Source organism: Zonotrichia albicollis, chromosome 1 (genome assembly GCF_047830755.1).
Source record: "Zonotrichia albicollis isolate bZonAlb1 chromosome 1, bZonAlb1.hap1, whole genome shotgun sequence".
Lineage (NCBI taxonomy): Eukaryota > Metazoa > Chordata > Aves > Passeriformes > Passerellidae > Zonotrichia > Zonotrichia albicollis.
The window spans coordinates 91545436-91569152 of record NC_133819.1 but is presented as its reverse complement, the minus strand read 5'-3'; the positions used below and the strand labels follow the sequence as shown (position 1 = coordinate 91569152).

Below are 23717 nucleotides of genomic sequence, written 5' to 3'. Positions count from 1 at the left end.
AATAACTTTGTTATCTTGCTCTACAGTAGCATAGCATTAATGATTATCTTTTAAAAATCGAACTTATCTTAAAGTGCATACGTATATTTTGGAAAAAGCATAAACTTTGAGGCAGCAAGAACTGTTTCTGCACATCATGTGGCATATTTCATGGGTCTTAAGATCGGGTGATTCAGTAATTGACCTGGAAGAATTTGGATGCAGTAAAAGAGAAATGAGAGAAAGGTGAGATAAAAGGACAGAAGAGAAGAGGAGTATGCAAAGAGAACTCCTGAGGAGTGGTGGAGAAAGACTAGAAGCTAGACTGGGAAAGGAGCTTGCTCAGGAAGAAAAAGGGGCTAGAAGAACTTAACACATGTGAAACATCTACTTAAATGAAAGAAGTTATGAAATAGAGAGTAAGAAAAACGCATTTATAGTGAGGTGGAGACAAAGTCAACGATACGTGAAGTGAAGGAGCAAAGAAACTTGAAGGCAAGTTAAGCAGGTGGTCTGAAGGAGTAAAACTTAGTTGTGTAGAGAAAAGGAGGAGAACAAAGAAAGCAGATTTTCTCAAAGGAGTTTGAGTAAGAAGTTCCTCTTGCTGTGAGTTTTAGATGATATTTTGTGTGAATGTTTGGTTTGAGAAGCAGAATATCAGTGTGAAATAGAATCCAAAAGAAATTTCTTGTGTTGAGTGTTTATCAGCTGTGAAGATGAAAAGCAGTACTGTGGGAATTAGTAATAGAATAATTAATACATTTTTAAAAGGATAAGACAATATGCACTTTGGGTTCAGAAATCTGCTGAAGAACAGTCTTGTCTAGTAATCCTTCCTCTATATAAATATAATGGGCCTTTTTCTTTGTTTTGTCTTTGTTCCTTGTAGATTTTTTAATGTATAAAAAATTCCTTCTTTCAGTTCTTTACAGCTTGTTTTCTTAAATTGTTTCTTTCTTGTGATTGCACTCAGGATGACTGATTAAGATAAACTGCATATGATCCAAGACATCCCTATCACCTACTGGTGTCTCTGAAAAGTACCTGCTTGTGCTTTCCTCCTTCATCTTGTCATCCCTCCAGGATGCACATGCCCATCTCTAGGACTTTGAGGATGTGACAATGTACATTACCCCCAGATATCTGAGATATTTATGAGCTTTTATGCTGCTGGAATACAGGAGACCACCTACCCGTAGTGCAAGTGTTAGCTTTTGAAATAAACAAGAAGTTCCCCACTAGCGATTAATTCTTTTATGATTCTAATGTTTTCAAACTCTGTTTTCTGAATCATGGTTATATGAATCTCAGGGAAGGTGCAAGTATTGAATAATTCCCAAGGACACTTAAGTCAAAATAAATCCCAAGACTATTCTATAACAGAGCAAAGTTTTCTTCTATGTTGTTTTGAAGTTCTGGAGGCACTTTCTTTGTGTGCTTAGATGCACTTCAGACTGAACAACCAGACAGATGCTCAGGCACCTTAAGTCTTTTGTGATGTAATGGTAGCAAGGGAGTGGGCAGTCTTCAAATCCTCCTAAGAACCCTAGTTACCCAGGAAGTTTAGTGATAACAAATGATGGTCCAGTCTGACAGATTATATTGAGATCTTTTATAAAGGCCGGAAGAGTAATTAAACTAACACATAAATTTCTGGTCCCTGTTAGCTGGATTTAGTTCCGTTCCTGTCTGCTGCCCGTATAATTTATTAATGAATAAATAATCTGATCAATAATGACGAGAACTCTCTTCTTCTTCCCACTTGAGTTTCTTTCCACTGTGTTTCCTCATGGCTCCTTATGACACCAAGGCTCTTGTGTTCGTGGTGCTTAGTGACCCATTTACAATGAAAAACAGGGATATGCTCTCCGGAACTGGTGGCAAATCTCACCAGTTATGGGATCAAGTTGGGAAATTGGATCTGTGACATTGAGTGCTTTCATGCCAGGGATATAACAACCCACATCTCTCTGATAGTGCATAGTTTAGAATTCAGTGAGGATCATTAAGAGCAGCTTTGAGGGGTGAAACAGTGATGAGTGTTCCAGGTTAGTCTAGTCCATAGACTTAATGCCATTTTTTGTCTGAAGTGGAATCAACACTTGTGTCATAATATCATTGCTTCTTCAGTGATTTCCTCAGTGCTTGATTCCAATCATTCTCTATGTGGTATTTCCTAAACTCTGTAGATTCTAATTTTTGGACTCTTTTTATCTACAAAACCTGTGGTCTGTCAATGAATCCTTTTGCTTAAGACATTCCTCAAATGTAGTAAACTGCTATCTGGTATTTTTTCCGATACTGTTACTTAATTATCAAAATTAGGTTTTCTATTTTTCCCCTAATTTCTATTGTATTGCAGAGTATTTGCCAGCTAAATAAAAAGAAAGTTTTCCAGGATTTTCTGAATTTGTTTTGCCCACATGTCCAGTTTATCAGTCATTTAATGAAGATTCAGACTTCTGGGTTTGTTTTGCTTTTTTTCTTACCCTATAAAGTAGGATCATAAAATTATTGTCCTGCAAAAAGACTTCTCTTGCTTTATTCACCAAGATTAAGTGCTCTTGACTGTTTATGGTGTCAAACATCGAATAAAATACCAGAAAACGCTGATCCAACTACATTAATAATGATTGATCATACACAAATGTACCCATCTTTTATAGTAAAGTAAAAGAAATCCTAATTACTAAAGTTTATGTAAAGTTTAGAATAGATTTAATACCTTCTCTACATTCCTGATATTTTCTTTTTTCATCAGTCTTGCTCTCAGGCCTACTGAAAAATTATGACTTCCCCCAATTACATATCAGAACCTGTAAATTTATCTGGAAAGTAGTTAAGAAACTAGACGTCTGTAGCAAACCATAAATGTTGCCTCTAATATTTTATTAAACCTTCCTTGTTTAATAATATCAGTCCCTTTATCATTCGTCATCCAAATCACTGAGAGTTACAAATGTTTAGGCCAAGAAGTCTCAAGGGTTACAGAAATATAAACATTCATTTACCATGCCATCCCTTGGGAGAATACTCTGTCTATAAGCCTGGTAAAGTAAAAGGGAAAGAGATGCTGTGCTCTGAGAATTTCAGTTTGCCAGTGAATATTTTCCCATGTTTACTTGAGCTACAGAACCAGAAGGGCATTCCTATGAAAACTGGAAGTGACAATAAAAAATCCTTCTAATAATACATTTTAAAAGTGCTGGTCAGATTATTTACTTAGTTCTTAAAGTTCATTGAAACTTACTCTCTCTCTACAATGTATTGTAGCATCCAAGAAATCTTGAATGTCATGGCTTATCTTGCTTTAATTAATGTAACCTAAAACGTTTAATTAATCTGGAGATTTATTAGAAACAGCGTAAATGAAAATTAAGTTTTGAGAACAAAAGGAGAAACCAGGAGTAGGAGGAATTAAGAAAACTGTAATTAATCTTGTTCTGTAGATGAATTGATTTTTATTCCATTATTTATTTTTCTATGATCCTTGCCAGCAACTTTGATTTTATTTGTAGAGAAGAAACATTTTACCAGATATATGGCTTGTTTACATGACAATGTTAAAATAAAAAATAAATCCACTTTTATCACTTTCCACTATAAGATCCCAAAGCAATTAATAAATATTTATTAATTAACCTTCATTACCAAACCTGTGAAAATAAGCACACTATAGATTATTGTTTATGGATGAGAAAACTGAGACAGAGCATGCTGAAATCAGTTGGCTACTTCCACAAGAAATGTGCCAGCCTGAGACAGTAAGAGGAACCCGGGGCCTGGTTCTTCATGGTTTTGGGTTCTCTGTGTAATTGATGACAGCTTTGCTGGGTGTGCATGAGGAACTGCTGGTTTGGAAAGTCAGCTCTGTGAAATGTTTAATTCATTTCAGGTTGGTCTAAGCAATTACACCAAAACACACAATGTTATGTGGTGACACGACTCCAATCACTGGTGCATTATCTACTAAAAACCAGTTCCTCCCTGTTTTGACCCCCTCTCATTAGGTGCCACAGGGCTATGTTCACTCCTTAGAAGGCTTTTGCCTTATAAAAGTGGGAAATTCTTTTAAAGAAGTACCACTGTGTAGCTCTGTTTGCATTTCGGCATTGATTTTTTTCACTCATTTGAATTTCTTCTCAATCTGAAATTTTTCACTGCACAGAGAATGAAAGCAACCCTCTGTGCAGCAGTTTTTAGATTTTAAAAATCTTCAAGCAATATTAAAATATTTTTAGGGTTTTTTCTTTCTTTAGAAAAAAGAGATTTAAAAATTGTCATTAGGACACAATAAAGCAGTTTAACTCAATTTAGCAGCAAGTCAGTGTTTTTCCAAGCTATCAAGTTAGTGCCTTATTAAAATCCCAGTGGCACTGAAGTATCTGAGGTAGGGAAAAAAAGGTTAAACTGCATATCAACTACTGAAGGGAGCTGAAAGGATGTAGAGCCCAATTAAACCTTCAGCACTGCTCTCTCTCATAAACACTTGCTACTTTATTCCCTCTGGAACATATTTCGAGGCAGCTAAAGTGGGAACCCAGCAAGAACCTTTTCATGAGATTTCTGTTATTGAGCCTCAGGTCCAGCCCAGTCCTTCTGGGTGAAAGGCTTCATACTCCCTCTCTATTAATCATCATCTGGCCTTCTAACACCTGGGACTGACTCCAACTCCCACTGTTGCTATATTGACAATATTCCCTGTTGATTTCCTCATTTTCTCAGCCAAGGCTAGAATGACCTCTTTAAAATTCTTTATAAACGTCCGTAATTGCCGCATCAAACTTCAATTCATTACTTTCCCAGGCCTCATGTATTTTGATGATATGAAAGTTGACCGCATTTACATGCAAATTGAAGTTTTATATTAATAAGGGCCAGTAAAGAGAGATTGCATGGTAATACTCCATTATGACTTTTAAATACATTTGCCCATGTCTCGACTTGGCATTAGCATGGTCAGACCATGAGGAAATCATGTTGGTCTGATTGCAATTTTGTTTTCCAATTGAAAGTACAATTTCATCAGGTTTCCCTGTCATTTCTAATAATGACTTAAGTTTGCTTGCTAAATTGAAGAATTTCTCCAGGCCTCTAGATGAACTGGGAAACAGGTGAGGAGACAGCTGCTTCTATACAAAGTGCTTCATTATGAACTACCACTATATTCAAGCCCATAAGGCCGGTTTGATGATACAAAACAAAATTACTGAAGGTCTAGTGCAGCTGAGATTGATTATCTTAAGCATATTAACTTTTAACATAAAACTGGGAGCCCAATGGATCATCTGTGAACAAGTCTTTAATACACTGATCAAGGGGGTCTTAACCTTTTTGACTGCTATTTCATTGTTTGGCCACAGATTTTATATGCCACTATATTCCAGCAGGAAAAGAAATAAAACAACATTCTGCAGAAAAGGGATGGTGTATATTAATACAAAAATTCAAGAAATCACTTTTCTACATGCATCCTATTAAGAATCCTGAAGATGATGTAATCACAATATCAAATCAAATCCATGACCCTATGAAATAACATTCATGTTACTGATTATAAAAATCTGATTGCATTTCTCATTGGACAATCATAAATCAATGTCTTGTGTATCAATGGCAGGTTACAGCAGAATTAAAAACTAAATGAATGATCCTTGTTGTTCTAATACCACATATATTCCTAAATACTATTAAATACACCTTTTGAAGATTATTCTGTAAAGACCAACAATGCTGCCAAGGCGTAATAGCAAATTACTTTCATAAAACGTGCTTATGTAAAAGTATAGATGATATTATGTTAGAAAGTCAAATAGAAACACAGCTTGTTTGTTCATGTAGAGGCTTTTTGCACTCCAGGACCCCTCAGGATCAGTGGGATTACCAGCAAAACACGTTAATAGGTGCTTGTTTGTGCAGACTCTTGCTTTCCAAGATAATCTTCTAAAGTAGCAATAGGTGACAGGCCTTGAATGTGTACATTTGGTCATTGCAATAATTTTGGAAACCGTTGATGTGGTTGGATTGTATACTTGCTACTTAAAAATTAAGCTGTGATCCAGTAGAACCATTTGCTTAGGAAGGTTTTGCCTTTTTCTGCAAAGTCCCAAGGACTTCTGTCAACTGAAAGAAGCGTTCAGGCTCCTCTTAGATGAATCTTTATGTGAATATTGTGGTTGGAATGGATAGTTTATATTATTTATAAAAATTTATATCTTCCCAGAAGTGTGCCTTGCTCAGGTCAAGCAGTTGGATGATACAGCTCAGTTTTATTAAAACATTTCTTCATTGTTCTCTTTTATATCAGATCAGTTTTCAACAGCAGCTTGAACATAGAGAGGTCAATGAGCATATGATAATACCATAACATTTCTTATCAGTGTTCATAATAAATGTTGAGGATGGGAATTGTTTAACTTCTCAAACCATGGTCTCAGTTGTCCCCATGTGCTATCAAAATATAGTATTATGAATTTATTTGGTAGTCCTGCCTTCCAAACAAAAGCAACAACAAGCTGATTCCTTGCCCTAATAAAAAGTCTAGTCATTAGGATTATCATATGGCTGAGGCAATGATCAGCTCTTTTAGCCCAGTGCACAAGAGATCAGTACATATTTCACAAGTTCCAATCCCCTTGTTAGTAGCTTAAGTTTAATAGTCAAGATTGGATTGTCAGCAGCTTGAGTGTAAGAGCCAGGGACAGAACAAATCTAAACTCCTCTTCCACTTTAGAAGTACCCTTTGCTCTGCCTAAGTCAGCCTGAAAATTCAGGATAAGAAATCTTTACATTCAGTGATGCTAACTCCTTTCATAGCCAAGTACTGCATGCAGCTGCTTCGTCTGCCTGGGAGCGGCTGAGGAGTAAATTTCTTGCCTCTGGAAAATCAGTTCTTCAGATCTTTGAGAGGTGTTTTGCTTGTCTTGTTAGTCTCTGTTATGGTAACTTGAAAGAACAGAACTGATAATGAGGATATGGGTGCAAGCGTTTTTCTTTGGGAAAGTGTGGAGAACATAATTATGCTTGATTTCTACTCAAAATGGTCCTTTTACCTAAAAAGAAAATAATTTATCTTGAAATACCTGAATAAGTCACTGAGTATAAATATATGTGTTTATAAAATGGCTAAAACATTCTGCAAATCATAGAAGCATGGAATCATAAAATTGTTTTGGTTGGAAATTATCTTTTAAGCCATTGAGTCCAACTGCTAAATATTCTGACTGACGAAATTAAGCTTGTAGATAACCTTACCTTTAAAAAGAAAGAACACCAAAAAATGAATTGGTAATTGGGAATGTCTACTGATGATCATGGTGAATTTCAGGAAATCAGAGTGGTTTTACAGTTAAGATATATAAAAAAATAAGATTATACTACTGCAAAAAAAGTTAACAAAGATGATAAGTAGAACTCATTATTAATTTCTCTCATCTGTTCTCTTTCCTCATCTACCACATAAGACCATCAACAGGAAATTCACAAAGTACATGTAGTCTGTGTAAGACCTGATTCTGAAGAAAATTTAACAAGATCAGGTAAATGTTTCAGAGCCTAAATAGAGGAAGACTTAGCTTATCTGTGCAAATGCAGACAGTTATTAAGAGCGTAAGAATATCCAGACATCATGAGTGAAGCCATAGTTAATATGACACAGCAAACTTTAATTCCTTTTTCTTGAAACTGTAGGGAGTGGAAGGCAGCAGGACCTGCTCAAATGTTTTTTTCAAAGCAGTTAATTCTCAAGGGAGTTAGCACAAGGTAACTCCAAAATTTTTTACCTTGGACATATATTTAATTTGTGAGTTTTTTCATGGAGATGCAAAGAATTGATACAAAAAGTCAATAGCACCTTTAAACCAAACAAGCATAGAAAGAACACTTAAATATGCAAAAATTTAAAAGGAAAATAGCAAAACCAATATGAAGATGTGTATTAGAAATTGGAGCTGATGGAAGAATACATGCTCCCATATCAAAACAGGTAGTGAAATTCAATGTGTAGTTGCTTGTTGCTAGTAGATATTGCTGTTCTAGACTAAAGGTGACCAGGTTTTCCTCATTTCATCCAACATCAGTAATACTCTCTCCCATAGAATCATATTATTCTTATATACCTATTGTAATACTCAAACTCCTCAGGACATCACTTCCAGAGGTCTGGTTCCTCATAAATTCAGTCCTAACCCAGAATCTGGAATAACACCATTAGGAGGAGTCCAGATTCTCTGTCTGATTTCCAATGTCAAATGATTGAAGTACTGATATTATGCTCAAACTCTGAAGACTGAGGGAGAAGCATACTGTGTGTATTAGCTGTGCTCTAGTAATCCCAAAATGCAAATTAAAAAAAGGTTAAGGGTTTATGCATGTGTTACTCTACAGCTATGCATAGCTTAGCAGCTTGTGTGTAACTGAGCCATGAGTTATTCCAAGTGAGATGTGAATTACTTGGGAAGAATTGAGAAAAGGATGCTGAATCAAGAAAGACATAGGAATAAGATCTTCCTAGAGATGGCAGGAGGAGCTGCTGTTCTTCAGGCTGAGAAACAGACTGTTTTACAGGGCTGTCTTCAGCTATATTAAAATAACAGTAAAGTAGAAAGAAATTATTCCTAATTTTCATCTATCATAAGAGAAGTAAGGTATTAATCTGTAATAAGAAAAATGAAAGTTGGAGATTGGAAACACAGGTAGTGAAAGGCAAATGTTGGAATAGACTGCTTGGGGAGCCTGGAGAACTTTCACTGCTGGACCTGTTGAAATATAAATTAGAAAACATTTGTCAGAAAATATTTACCTACAATTGTTTTTGCCCATGAGACTCTATTGCATGGTTCCACAAATGCTATCCAGCCCCTTTTGCTAAAAGGAGTCCATAAACATTTAGGCTAAAATAATGAAGACCACAAGAATTTCTACACTCTAACTTTTATTAAAATAGTTTATAGTACCTCAAAGATTTCTTATTATTGTTTGCAATACTTACTATGACTTGTGTTTAATTTAGTATTTGTGTTACCTCAAAATTATATGATAGTCTTTCTTTTTAATGTGAACTAGGAACTATGAAATATAACTTGACAAACAAGTATTAGATTTTAGAATTAACTTTGTAATGGTTTCTGTAGCAAAAGCTGAAGATATCAGGAGGTTGATACCTGCTGCTTTTGTTTGCAGTCTAGAGTAGATTTTTTTTTCTTTTTTTGGGAGGAGGGACATTGAGAGTGGGGGAGTTCAAGGGTTATGAGGAAAAACAGCAGCATGTGTACGTAGGGTAGTTAGGTAGAAGAATCATGAGAAAGTCCTGGATGGCCACAGTTGACTATGCTATCTGTCTCAGTTCACCAGAATATCAACTTCCATTTCAGTATATTTATGTATTAAAAGGTTCTGTGTGTGGGAGGTGGTGTGTTTCTGGGGTTGAGTTTTTTGGGGTTTTTTGTGGGGGGATTATGTGGAGCAATAAGAATATTTGTTCCTTTGTGGAGAAAGTTTTTTCATTCTCTGCCCTCCCTTATGTTTAAAAAGACAGCGCCAGTCCCTCAGTATGGGAGCAAGGAAGTACAGACAGGTCATATTCTCTTGAACAGAACAGAAGTAGTTGGTGAGGGCCATGATAGCCACTCATTTACATTTATCAGGACTTCTTCTTCATCTTAGAAGAGCTATGGTGAGTCAAACTCTACTTCAACATCCCATGTTCTCATTCTCCGTTAATTCTTGGTTTTCAAGACTTACTGGGCTCTATATACATCAGTCTGGAGTGTGGAGCAGTTCTGATGTGGAATTTCTCCTAAAAAACTGATAGAATTCTTACTCGTACTATTGCAACCAGCTTTTCTCTCCCTCTTGTGATGTAGAGAAAGATCAAACTTGTAGCTGCTCTTTGGTGTGTTTTCCTAGACTTTTTTAGTTCACATGAACCTTTATTCTCTACAGAAATTTAAATTGAATGAGAAGAAGCTTTTAGATATCATATTTACCTATTAAACAAGACAGAAATGTGCTTATCTGCTTTATGACAAATGCAGTTTTATTTTAAAGTAGTTTTTGAAGGCCATCACTATGATTCACCACCTGATTATCAGCTGTAAAAGCTTTTATTAAATACCATCCCCATTCAACCATTCATCGTTTTCATATGAAAATAGTAAACAATGACTATTGCATGCATAACTCGTCAGTACTGCAAGGCAAGGGGCTGAAATATGTTCCCCTTCCAATATTTCAGTTTAAACATGGCTGCATAGCAGTAATCACATCTTGTTTGCACTCTGGGCTTGGTGGCAGACAGGGATCATTACAGGGGGAACAGTGAGAAAACTACATTACACACTAGTCATAACCATAAAAGCAACTAAAGAGAAAGAGACATACCAATGCATGTGCAGCTTCTGTAATAGCACAGAAGAATAGGATTGTACTGAGAAATGTACAAAGGCAGTCAAGTTTAGAGAAGAGTTACCACTGCACTAAACCGTCAAGTCTGAGTCAAATGATATTACTTCTGACACCTCTGGCTACAATACATTGCCTTTGGATTCACTTTCTCTAACTTTTTTTTTTCAGTTGTTGCAGTTAAGGCAATTCCCTGGTTCTTTGATTGTTGAGATTTTCCTGTTTTATATAACTTCCCCTCTCTCTTCCTCTCTGTTCTCTATTCTGTACTGCATTTTGGGTGTGAGTAAAGATAAGCAGACTGCTGTATTTTTTAAAGTCAGCCATTGGTTAGGAGAGACAGTCAAAAACAAATGGAGGACTGTACTGTTGACTTTTTTTGGGTAAAAATAAACATTTTTAGTTAAGAACATTAACACACAGAAAATCTAATTTCAGTAGACATCTCATTTTTCTGTGCTTATATCACAGAATCACAAAATCAATTAGGTTGGAAAAAATCTCTGTGCTCATCAAGTCCAATCTGTGGCTGAGCACTGCTCTGTCAACTAGACCATGGCACTTAGTGCCAAATCCAGTCTTTCCTTAAGCACCTCCATGGATGGTGACTCCACCAACCCCATGGACAGCCCATTCCCATGTCTTATCACTCTTGTGAAGAAATTTTTTTAATGTCCAACCTAGAGCTTCCCTGGTGCAGGTTGAGACTATGTCCTTTCATCCTGTTGCTGGTTGCCCAGGAGAAGAGGCTGACCCCCACCTGGCTACACCTGCCTTTCAGGTCGTTGTAGAGAGCAATAAAGGTGTCTCCTGAGCCTCCTTTTCTCCAGGTTAAATATCTCCAGCTTCCTCAGCTGCGTCTCAATGGATTTGTGCTCCAGACTCTTCACCAGCTTCATTGCCTTTCTATTGACCTTTCTCAGCAGCTCCATATCCTTCCTGAACTGAGAGTCCCAGAACAGGACACAGCACTCAAAGTGTGGCCTCACCAGTGCCAAGTACAAGAGAAGAAGCACCTCCCTAGCTCTGCCAGCCACAATAGTCCTGATACAGGCCAGGATTCCTTGGGCACACTGCTGGCTCATGTTCAGCCACTGCTGACCAGAATACCCCACGCCCTTTCCCCCTCAGCCACTTTCCAGCCACTGTTCCCCTCACCGGGGGGGTGAAAAACCAGGATTTTTTAATGGCCAAAATGTGGGACCTGGTATTTGGTTGAAGCTCATGCCATTTGTCTCTGCCCATCTGTCCAATCTGTTCAAGTCCCTGTGCAGGGCCTTCCTAACATCCAGCAATTTGGCACTCTGACCCAAGTTAGTGTCATCTGCAAATATGCAAATGATGGACTCAATCCCTCATCCACATCATAGCAAAGATATTAAGATGGACTGCATCCAACACTGATCCCTGGGAGACACCACAAGTGACTGAATGACAACTGGATGGAGCATCATTTCCCACCACTCTCTGGGCCTGTTCCTAACCCAGCCAGTTCCTAACCCAGCAAAGGTTCCACCTCTCCAAGCCGTGGGTTGCCAGCTTTTCCAGGAGAGTGCTGTGGCAAATGGTGTTGAAGTTGATGAGGTCCAGGTAGACACATCCACAGCCTGTCCCTCAACCAACAGGTGGATCATCTGGTCATAAAAGGATATCAAGTCAGTCAGGAGACATTTTTCCTGAACCTGGGATGGTTGGATCTCATCCCTTGGTTGCCCTGTATGTCCCGTGTCATCACACTCAAGGTGATTTGTTCCATAACTTTGCTGGGCACCAAGGTCATGTTAAAAGTAGTGCATTCTAACTCTAACTGCTTGTGACTTTCCTGATAGTTACTGGTAGAACTAAATTCCAGAAGAAATTTACTCCTCATGGTTTAAAATAATCTGTGTTTTTCTGTCATTCTCATTCTTATCCTTTAGCATAAGCAGTTCTTGCTCCTTTCTTTATTACAAGCATTTATTTTCTCTTTATTGAAAGTCACTATGCCATCTTATTTTTGGTAGACCTAATAAACTGAACTCCAGTTTATTGGCCAATGGATGAAGAAGCCTAGCTCTCCAAGATACCTCTGTTTTCAAATGTGTACATAGAACAGAATTGGAAGACTAGTCCCAAAGTGTAAATAATTGAGCTTATAAGCAGCTTTATTTTCATCTTGATCATGTTTTCTCCTTGTTTGATAAAGTTAACAAAACACATTCTGCGTCAATTTTGGGTTTCATTGTTTGTTTTGGGACACATAGATTATCCCCTCAAGTAATATTCAAGCCCTACCATATTCATTGATGTTTGTTCTGTAAATGATCTGTAGTACATACAATCAGTGAAAAAGTCTTGACAAGTTTGATTACTCAGAATGAATTTAAAGGGTGCTTGTACTGTTACAAAATATCAGCAGTTTTCTGGAATAATGGACCTGTAGGGGCAAGTAGTGAATAAAACTTAAAGGACAAAGAAAGTATCTACTAAGACAGACACATAGCTATTAGTCACAGCCTGCTTCTGCCTTTAACTCTCTTTCTCAAAACTTGTGGAGTGGTTGTTCCTCTGTCCTTTACTCAGCTTTCATTTTCACCCTCCCATCTACATTACCTCTTACAACTTTTTGCATGTGTATCCCTTCAGTTACATTTTTCTTGTATCTACTTTGACAGACTTTAAGTTCAGCATACTCCAAGCTGTTTAAGCTGTTTGTTTGTGTAATACTGCGATGGGTAATGGAAAACATATATATATATATATATGAGAAAAACTTATAGAATCAGCTTCATGAGAAAAACTTATAGAATCAGCCTCATAGTTAATGGGTCTTTTCTCTGGATTGTTTGCATTTCTCATCCCCACTAACTTGGTAACTTTGGTGTAGTATTATTCAGTGACTCTCTTCTTCCCATTCCAAGACCAGGGAGAGTTTTAGTTCCTTTCTGGTACTGCAATAAATAAATAAATAGAACAGTATTCTAAAGGCAGATATTGCAACCACACTCTCATCTGTTTTAAAAGGATATTGCAACCACACTCTCATCTGTTTTAAAAGGCTAAGGAGTAATTGCTGCTTATTAAAAAAAAACCAAAAAACGGTTCAAATAGGTAACAAGAATCAGCTATTTCTTTGATACCTTTTACAAGTTTGTTTGGACATCTCATATTATAAACTGCAGACGATGAGGTTCTTTATCCCCAATTTATTGCAAAGTACCTCTAGCACTTAACACTGTGAGTCCTTCTTTTGGATCAGGCAATGAGTGTTTGTTAGGAATCCATAATAGGAAACCTTTGCTGGTACTCTGTACTGATTCCGCTGGGAAAGGAGCAGCTTGCATGGTGCTGTGTTTCAAATTTGTGGCTGAACCAGTGATTGACCCAATCAAAGAGACACCTGTACCTTGTGATGTTATGCTCCTCAATAAAAAATGAGGTGGGGAGTAATCTGGTGCTGTAAGTTGGTAAATGATTGTTGTGGTAGTTTTTGTTTTGTTTTGTTTTTCCTTCATATATTCAACTTTATCTTGATCAATGAGTTTCTCTTGCCTTTACCCTTCTGATTCTTTCCCCCAGCTTTCTGTGAGTGCATGAATGGGTGTCTGGATGGGGGCTTAGCTACTGATGAGGATCAAATCTCTGCATAACTCTACCTTTGAAGATGAACTGTCACAAATATATCACATTTTGTGTCTTCCTCATTAAGATGTGTCATAGACCCAGGACATGAAAAGTATGGCCTTGTGGCTAAAGTACAATTTTCAACCAATGAGTTATACTTACATGAACACCTTGGTCATTCAGAATATTTAAGGGTTGGGGAAAATACTCATCCTTCTAAATTGCCATTAGTTCAAGCAGTGCAGGGTTGCAGCATGTTCCCCTTCAGCTATGAAGTAATTCACTGGTGTAGAAGCGAATCAAAGGAATATACGGAGTTGTGCATCTAATTTTAATTATAAATGTGGTCAGATTGGGATGGGCTACTACAATGACAATAGGCCTACCAGTAATCAGGAAGAAGGAAAATAGTTTAGCAAGCCTATTTTATTTCCTGAAACATACACAATACTCTGAAAATTCTATTATTAGTAGTAGAATGACTCTTAAATTGTTGCTGTTTTTCACTTACGGTCCCAAACTCTGAGACACACGCACAAGAAAATCAGAATCTTAGTTTATCCTACTTAAAATATTAACATGTATTTGTTATGTTAGGTGAATTCACCCCTTTCCAATGTGCATTCCTACCTGTCAGGTGAAATATGTTGTTTGTTACTGCCAACATTATCTTCTATATTTCAAGTTCATGATACAACTCCATAGACTTATAAAGATAATTTAAAAACCCAAACCTCCCAAATTTTCTTGCTTATGGCACTTTTAAGATACTTAGGCAAGTATTTTAATAGGGCATGTTATTCTGGTACATTACTGTTGTCAAAAGTAATGCATCTCTTGATAGTCTTTGGGATCTGAAGAGAAAATTGAGCAATAGCCTTAAATGTAAGAGTGACTAATAAATTTACCCTGTTTTGGACATAAATAACATGTCACTCTTTATCGTTGAAACAAGGGGAAGTCTTTTCTATCTCACCTGTCAACAGTTATGGGTGTACAGGTCCTAGGTTGCTCTTTACTCCGCACCAAATCTGGGGAAGTTTCTCCACCATCAGTTTAACCCTTTAAATTGTCTTCCTCTGTGTCTGCAGAGAAGGCCAGCATTTAGCCTTGATATTGCAGAAAAAACTTGTACAGGATTAAGAGAGTGGACATCTGGTTGTATTACTCAATGCAGTGGTGATGACTGTATTCTCAAGCATTCTGTGTGCTCTAGCCTACTTTGACACATTTGGGTAGCTGGAAGGGTTTTTTAACATCATACAAATTAATCCAGCCTGGGGCTGGATTAGCTGTAATGGACAGCATATAAAGATTTTCAGGCACACAGCCATCCACACCTTGACAGGCTTGCTGCACTTCCAATAATTTAATAAATCTTTGACGAACTTTAAAAGAAACTGTCAAGATGTTTCATCATTTTTTTCTTCTTATGCCATTTTTAGTAAATTTATTGCACATGAAAAAAATACATCCCTAGGCATAGCCCAGGAGCACTAGGACAAGTTTCCTCACTCTTCTGCCAACATGTTTCTGTCGTGCCCTGGAGGTAGCACCTGGTTTGAGAGGATAGTTCTCTTCATTTCCTTGGCCTCTCAGCTGACAGTATTAAACAGCTAATTAGTGAATAGTGATTTTTTTCTTATGCAGAGGAATTTTACTTCAAAAATTTTTGTCCTACAATTATTTATAATAGTCCTTAGTATCTTACAACTGAAACTGGCTTTTTTCTTACCAGTTCTTCACACGCACATTCAACTTTATGAGTATAGTGTAATGCTTGTAAGTGTAATGCTCCTAGCAGAAGGGTTGCATGTTGTCTGTTTTAGAGAAAAAACATTTTGAGTGTTTGGGAACAAAAAGAGATCTGAAAAATTATACACATGGGTGAAAAGAGCAACACAGCTGAGTTTACTGTACCATTCCTAACAACATCTCTTTTTCCTTCTAAACCGTGACTAGCTCCTGAGCATGTTCTCTTCCGCTGTGTACTTGAGGGTATTTTGCTAACAGAACTAAGAGCTGTTGCTGCTTGTGAAGCATTATTAACTTTGCTGACTTTGTAACCTTAGAACAAGTCCATGGTCTGATGCTGTTACAGGGTAGAAGTTTTGAGTTTCTTATTCAGCTTTTACTTTCTTTACCCAGAAAAGGGCTGAAAAATGGAATGATGGTAACAAGTTGCAGTCCTTCATTTGCAGTGTCCTGCTATTTTAGTTGAAAGTACAACAGAATTGCTCACTGCTATTTTCTCTCGGGAAACCTGGAAATTTACTTTTACCCTTATCAAAGCCAGAGATTTTGGCTATTAATAGTTTGAGGCCATTAAGATTTGTTAATGGGCTTTTAATACCTTAATCATCTGTCTGTTCCTATTCATCTAGAATTTTACTGTTTTTTTGCTAAAGAAGTGCAGTCCAGACAATAAAACGTCATTGTTGAGAAAAGTTAAAAGCTATAATTATCATAAAATGTTTTATACAAAGCACTGAAAGTGTAGAGAGGAGTGGGGAGTTATAACACAGTTAATGTATTTATGTATCTTTTGCTGTGTACACATAAAAAAGAGAGCACATGCTTTCCCCTAATGTTCATATAATGCCTGGAGGCTGGAAAGCAAAAGAAGGGAGATAAATGAAGAGGGAAGGAAGAATGCAAATTGGCTGCAAGGCAAGTTGGTGGTTCATGATCCTTGCTTTGACTTTGATCTAGTCTCATTAATGAGCAATTTTGTGAAGCTGCAAGGCATTCTCTGGTTGCAGGATAAATTCAGCTTAGGTTGCCCATGCAGGTGTGCATGACACAAGAAGCCTTCCAGAATGTATGCATTCTTCCAAAAAGATGTTCATCGTTTCATTTTAATAACTCAAACTGTTGTGGTTGAACATCACTTCAAGACATGAAGTATCAGATGTTAATGTAAGTAGTTTTGAAATGTACTGCTTAAATCAAAGGGGAGGAGAGAGCCTGTATCCAATCCACTGTGAAATTAACGACTTTGCTGAGATAATGTAAACTACTTCCTGTTTATGATTACAGCAAATAAAGTTATAAACAGCTGGTATCACCATAATTCCTACAAGAATTTTGATCCCATTTGAGGGCGAGTTGTGTTACATGTACAGTACTCATTAGTTATCTGTTGGCTTCCTCTTACCTAGAAGAAAGTCTTACCAAAATCCATTCCTCAAGATTTTGGCTGAAGTGCTGTACAGACCTTTACTAGAAAGTAGAAAATATCTCTTACTCTCTGCCCCCTAACTCTAAACAATATTATCTCCGTCATGGCATTAATTTAGAAGAAGCAAGAAAGACTCTGCTTATTTATTAGATGACCAGGAAAAACTGAGAGAATTAATCTTTTTTTCTAGCCTATAAGATTGGCACACGACTGGAAAAGGAATCTTTGCAAAAACTTATCTGATCCAATCAGAGGTGTAAGAAGTAGGTATCAGCATTTGCATCTATATATTTGACACAGGAATAGAGAAGTGAGTAAGTGCAGTAATGGAATTTTCTGATGTTTGCTTGGGGTTTTTTGTTCATACAAATTAGCATAGTTAAATATTGAATTAATAAAAATATGTATGCCAAAAAAGACTCATTGTCAAAATTTCCTACACACAATCCAACATCTAAAAGCAAACAAGGCCCAAATCCCACAAAAACAACTGTTTTCATTGTACTGATCTGTTTTTCTCAGGTGTCCAGTACACTGTAAAAGAAAAGAAAATTAAAAAAAAAAAAAAAGATGCTATCATCTAAAATTTTTAAGATGCTTTGTAATACAAAACTGAAGAAAAGGTGTGTGATTGCAAAATACCATCTCTGGTAGCAGTTCTAATCCTGCCCTTTCTTAGCTTCCTAGTATGTAAACTTAAGAATTATACCATTTTTAAATACTATTCAAATTATGAATAGATACATACATAGTACCAGTGTGTCTGCTTTCACCCTTTGAAACTGGAGTACTAAACCCTGTTTCTTTCTCAGCAAGAAGGAACTGTTGAAAAAGGCCACTGAAATGATGTACTTTGCACTCCCCAATAACTGATGGGTTATGAAAAACTTTTTTAAACATTAGCTGATCACTTAAGACCTAGATAGTGGCATACCAGTATTTGGAAACAATTTTAGAGATCTGCAAATTTTCTAAACAAAAAGGTTAGAAATAAAATGCAAGTGAATTATGAGGCAGTCCCCTTGCAGTCAGTCAGGAATGCACATTATAATGTAGAAAGGTAGAACTTGAGCTTTGAAATGAGCTTGAGCATCCAAGGCCAGGTAGCAGAGGAGGAAAGCCATAAAAACAGCAAGTCCAGTCCTGCTGCTACTCAAGTGAACAGCAGAACTGGTATTTACACTTGCTGGGTTTTGGTCCCCTTAGCATTCCCTGCTCCTAACGCCACCTGCTAGCAAGCCTGTGAATTGTATCAGCCAAGGACAGCTGGTCCTCCAAAGGACTTTCTCTAATGTCAATAAGAATAATCATGGAGGCACACACAACTAGGTATTTTGGATGAGAAAGATACTATATGAATCTGTGAACTTACATGGAGCTACCCAAGACAGTTGGTGAGGCCAGCGAGGTCCCGATATACCGGATCTGATGTGCGTGTTTTCTAGGACGAATACCTGAGGGTCTTCCAGAAGAATTAGGAGAAACATTATACCAGATTTACTCAGCAGCTAAGGGTATTATTTTCAAACTTGAATGGGCTACAGTTAACATAGATTTTTCTTTCTTTATTTGTCTCAAATTTTTTTAATACAAAACATATTGTATATGTAACAATGTATATGTAACACATTAGTTCTCCAAACCCCAGTGAGATAATGATTAACTCATTAATTGAAAAGAATCTTCACTTTTCTTCCCCTTCACATTTATTGCTAAAATTCCAAACCAATTAGTTTTCCAGTCATTTTGAATGCATCTGTCTTCAGAAAGAGGTAAAGAACAAATTGAAGTTATCTCTTTTAAAAGAAAAATCATCAGATTAAACACCACCATTGTAGGATGAGATTTTTTTAAAAAAATATAGTATTTGCTAATGTATCTTTTCCTAAATAGATTAAAGTTACTCTTCTGAACTATTTATATTGTATTTTCATTATGAAGAATTACACAGAACCAAATAGTGATACACTCTTATTGTGCCATGGATGTATTGCTGTTATTAATCTTCATATGGCAGCTGTAGATTTCAAATGTTGCTCTATGAAGGGTATAGATAATGCTTCTATCAGGAAAGACTGACACACATAATACTCTTTCTTAATAATATTAATAATTTATAAATTATTAATAATAAATCAATACATAAATTAAATTATATTATATTTGCATAATATTGAATTATAAATTAATGATTCTGACCACTTTAATGACTTGTGTGGGATAGAGCTTCGTTTTGGTGGGACAATATGGGTTTGGGGGAATAAAGGGCTGGCAGAGTCAGAAAACTAGTGGGGATCAGAAAACCAGGACTCTTCTTAATAGTGGTACTAGTCTGGGGTGATAGACCTCACTATGTAGCTTATTTCAGGCACACACACAGGCCTGATTACTGAGCCTTTCTAGGTCTCTTTAGGTTCCCACTGAAAGTATCTTAATTCAGTTAAATATGAGCAAATATCAAATGCATAGGATGATTGCATTTTGCCAACATCTGTTTTTTCAGTAAATTACAGATTACAAAATATGAGAAATTACCTAATCTATTGAGGACAAAAGACTAAAAGTCTCGTTATATTTTCATTTGATTTTAAATTTCATGAGTGTCCATCCTCCCTCAGATAAAAAGAAAGGTGTGTTTGGATTTTAAAGATACTTCACAAGGTAATGAATTCTTCCAGCTTCTTGGCCAGACAGATTTGTGAGACACAGTGATTGCACAATAAGTTATCAGCTTACTGTTTTCCCATTCAGCAATTAGTAAAATTTTAAAGTATATTTAGCTGTTTTTTCTTGTTCAGTAGAAGTTAGGAAATACCTTAATGTTTCCTCCAAATGTGCTTTACAAATCTGTTTTAAACAGGTTGTGTTTGACACACTGGACATGGAGAGCATAAGATATTTCACAAACAGAAAGATAAATAGACCAATATGTCAGGGGGTTTGCAGTTTCATTCTTTTAACACAATGCGGTTCAAAGGCCCAAGTTTCATTGACCAAAAGTAGTTTTTCCACAATTTTGAGTTCAAAAATATATATTTTTTTCCATTTGGATGTGGGGAGAAATGCCTTTTACTTGATAAACAGAACAAATGGGAAGGCTCACTAAGACTGCTTGAATTCTTTAAATACAGCTTCTTTTCTTTTGAAATATATCTACCTGATGCAATATATTCTGTGTATAGAAGAACAACATCTCACCCTCAGCATGTGCTTACATCTCCCAAGGATTGCACTTAAACATTTGTATTAAATACTTTAGTAACCAGTTACTTCAAATGTTATCAGATTTGAACAGCAATGTGAATATTTCCTTTCAGTAGTGGGTCGAAGCTACTTTTTAGAGATTTTTTTTGCTGATTGATAACAAGGCATATGAATCTTGCAGGTTTTTTAGTGTACACATGTATGTGCATGTTTGAGTACACTTGCATCCTGAAGGTTTGTTTAGGTTCTCCTAGTCCTTAGTGAAAAAATCAGGAAATACTAATTGATAGTACCTAAAATCCCCATATATAGTGTATAGGATAAACATACACCACATTGTATTTTATAAAATTACTATTTTTTCCACTGACTTATGAACTATGCACAGAATATCCCCATGTTTGCAACCTTAATTACTTTGTTGTGATAAAAAATATTATGATGTTGATTAATAAATGAAAGTATAGTAGCACAAAATAAGGTTTCAAAATGAATTCTTACTCTTGGAATTTACTCCCAGGTTTCTGTCTGTCAATTTGCTGTGTTTGCATGAAGTACAATTATTTCAAGTAGAGCAAAAAAGTATACATACCCACAATAATGCCAGTTTTACAAAAGAGAAAATGAAGGCCAGGTCACATCTTTTCCATTTGTCTGGCCCCAGGGGAAAAGAAGAGGAAGCATGATTATTCCTCATCAGTCACAAAAAGAGGCAACATCCTCTCCCCAAAACTTGATATTTACCTTCCAATATTAGATATAGCTGACAAAGTATTGCTATGGACTTTTACTTTTCAAGGTTTACTTTATTAATTATGATGCTTCTTACTTGTTCTCAATAGTTTCATGTGTTTATACAGTGCCTTAAAAATCATTTGGAAACTGAAAAGTACTTCACTTCTTAATTAATTTCAATACAATTAAATTTATAGTCCTGAGTGATTATTAATTTTTTAAAAAAACATACTTAGAAAAATTCTCTAACACAATAAAAATGTGCTTTTCATTATAAGTACCAATATTGCAAATGTTTCTGTTTCTTTCAATTACTAATGTTTGGGGTTTTTTTTTAATTTTAACATCTCATATTACTGATTTCACTTTGGATTTCAATTCACAGTTTTCCCAAATGAGTGCAAAGTAGCTTTTATTTTTTTGTCTTCACTTGGTCATTGATTAGGTTGAGACATTTCTAAACAAAAAGGAATGCTTGCTGGAAACTTTCATGGAAAAAAAAAAGGTGCAGGCTTTCACATATACTCTTTCTGCATGTATTATACAGATGGTTTTGAACATGTCCTTACATTCATTACATGAGCCGATTTAGGGTTTGTGCTGAATAGGCATCTTTCGGTGCTTCAGCTAAATATAATTGAACCTGTACCAAAGACAAAGTGCTGCACGCAGGGTTTGCATACAGTACAGCAGTTTATACAATCTGGCTTTATAAAGATTGATCTGATAAGAATAAAGGAAAATATGACTCAACTTTCATTCCATCTCAGATAGAGAGAAATGTGGAAAGTTTAATGCCGAACTGTGAAAAGATTCAGTAAATCACCACAAATCACTTCTACTAAGCCAAAACTGGGTAATTTACACAGCACTTTGTGATCTTCAAACAATTTGCAGTGTGCAATTATTCATGCCACAACATGGGGCCACAGCGTCCAAGCTGCCTGTTTGTTCTACGGCTGAAGCAGAGGTGTTTGAAAACTGCAAGAGCCTACCAAAGGCCCAGAGATCATGGCTAATGTGACACCCCCAGGCCTAATCTTCTTAGAGCACTGGGATAAAATAAGTATCCATTACAAAATCAGCCTTCATCCTGCCCCCTTCTGTGCTCTGCCACTCTGATAGCCAACACCAAGACAATTGCATGATTCTGGGCTTAATCAGGTATTAGGAGCTAATGCAGTACGAGGAGAGGCTAATCTCCATATTTACTCCATCTGTACTTACGGACCTGACTTGCCTGCCCCTGATAGATCAAAAGGAATTGGCAAAAACCAGATTAGAGATGAAGAAAGGAGGGAGAGGTCCAAGAAGTGTAAGAGGCAAAATTCTCTGCTTTCCTCAGTTGTGTATATGTGTATTAAAGCCATGTGGTCTAATCCCATGGAAACACTTTCCATTGTATTTCTTTTTCTTCTCGTCCCTACCCCCACCCTCTGTCTCCATCTTTAAATATGGAAATTGCCATTGCAGTTAAAGTTATTGATAAGTGTACCACAAAATTTCTAAGGATCAATTTTTACACAATTCAGTATACATATATTTTAGAAATGTATTTTATTTCAGTTTATTATGACATTTACTTATGGCTGACACATGTGTAGAACTCTCTTCTGGGTCCATTTTGAAATCTGATGAAAATCTCATAGCTAGGCAGAACTCATTAATTCCAGGTCTTTGTAAGTGCTCTTTGTAAGTACTACATAGACAATGTACCCTTCCATGACCTTAAGTTAAAATGAGTGTGAGAAAAGAAAAGAGAGGAAAAAAGTCTCTGCAAAATTAGCTGGTTTCCTTTTAGTCAGTCAGAAGTAACTGGCTATCTTCTTTCTGTATCTTATCATCTACAATATCTTGGCATTCTCTTCTGAGGCTTTTGCTACAAGCAGATACTTATGATTCCAGAAACGTGGACAGATGGGTAAGGAAAAGAGAGCAAAGGAAATTCACACACTCACCACTGTTGGCAGTCACCTGCTGTTTGTAAACAGTGACATGTGGCCACCAATAATGACCTTCAAGCTAGGAAATGCATGTACTAAATTAACTCAAAGGCTCTGGTCACCTTGGGTTGCTGATGAACAAGTTTTATGAAGGTGGGATGCATTCCTTAGCAAGGGTGGAAGAAGCCTGTACTCAAAAGAGTGCTCAGGAAAGCTGAGGACATTTCAAAAGGTGCACTGTCGTCCTTTTTTGGAAAGCTGACAGACTCACTATTTTTTTGACTCCTTACAAACCCCAAGTGGTGCCAGAAGAGAGCTGTGTTGCTGCCGATTTTTGGCAATAGAGCTCACCTCATTAGAGTGGATTAAGTCATGATGCTGAGAAGGATAAAAGGTGAAAAGCAAAAACAGTGGATGGCGAACACAGAAAGCTCAGAGTGTCATTTGTATGCTGACGCTATTATTGACTAGAGCCCATGTGGTTCACACTTTTCAATTACCGTCTGCTAGAAAGGTGGCCCGTAATTGCAAAGGCTGATGCCAGTGCACCAAATGTCAAGGGAGCCTCCCTAACCCTCATCACCTTTTCTTGATGCTTGACTTGAGGATGTTCAAAGGCAAAAAGCCACAGCCTGCAGATCTCCCTGAGGAAGAAAAAGATGCCATTTAAA

At 36.7% G+C, this 23717-nt stretch overlaps 1 long non-coding RNA gene across 2 annotated transcripts in view; it reads right to left on the bottom strand.

The window, feature by feature from the left end:
- LOC113458729 (uncharacterized) overlaps positions 1-23717 on the bottom strand; it is a 90591-nt gene that overhangs the window by 14856 nt on the left and 52018 nt on the right. Inside the window, exons 2-3 of one of the 2 annotated variants that reach the window (XR_012577206.1) lie at positions 18537-18626; positions 3478-7031 (exon numbers count right to left, since the gene is read on the bottom strand). This is a non-coding gene — a long non-coding RNA (uncharacterized LOC113458729). Of the gene's footprint in view, positions 1-3477; positions 7032-18536; positions 18627-23717 lie in introns of those variants that run through there. The other variant, XR_003379255.2, reaches the window with a different exon arrangement.